Here is a 494-nt window from a genome sequence, read left to right as displayed (position 1 = left end):
ATGGCTGGTCTGGGAGGATGTATGATGACCGGGTGGAGGAGACTTAGAGTAGGGGTTCCGTCTCGGAAGCAGTTCTTTTGCCCAAATAGTTTACAGACCCCCAGATGGTACCTAGATGAGACATGAGAGCTTGAACCGTAAGGGCTGAGGGGAAAGATGGATGGATGAAGAGGAGGAAAAGGGAGGGTGGGTCAAGCAATCAGAGACACGAGGCTGGCTGCGCAGCACGGTATATGTAGGTTTGTCTGGTGATTGGAGGTGTGGTGTAGGCGTGGCCCTGCTCCCAAACCTAAGTTAACAAAATTACTTCATAAAATGATCATGTGGCTTTTTCCTCAGCTCCTGTAACTCTTATTTATCCAGGATAAACTGCTTACTGTAGGCTACTTTGGTAATCCCTCTGTATACTCATGGTTACCTAATTCATAATCTGCTGTTTTTTTGCTGTTTGTTTTCGTGTGTGTGTATTTGTGTGTGTGTGTGTGTGTGTGTGT

The 494-nt window shown here is 46.4% G+C and overlaps 1 protein-coding gene across 1 annotated transcript in view; it reads left to right on the top strand.

Annotated features, from left to right (window-relative positions):
* The window catches only part of mapk8ip1a (mitogen-activated protein kinase 8 interacting protein 1a), a 46,461-nt gene that overhangs the window by 10,264 nt on the left and 35,703 nt on the right, over positions 1–494 (top strand). The gene's annotated exons all lie outside the window — the stretch shown is intronic.

The sequence above is a fragment of the Etheostoma spectabile genome, chromosome 8, assembly GCF_008692095.1.
Source record: "Etheostoma spectabile isolate EspeVRDwgs_2016 chromosome 8, UIUC_Espe_1.0, whole genome shotgun sequence".
Taxonomy (NCBI): Eukaryota; Metazoa; Chordata; class Actinopteri; order Perciformes; family Percidae; genus Etheostoma; species Etheostoma spectabile.
The sequence above is the reverse complement of the archived record's forward strand: the minus strand, read 5'-3'. Positions and strand labels throughout refer to the sequence as shown.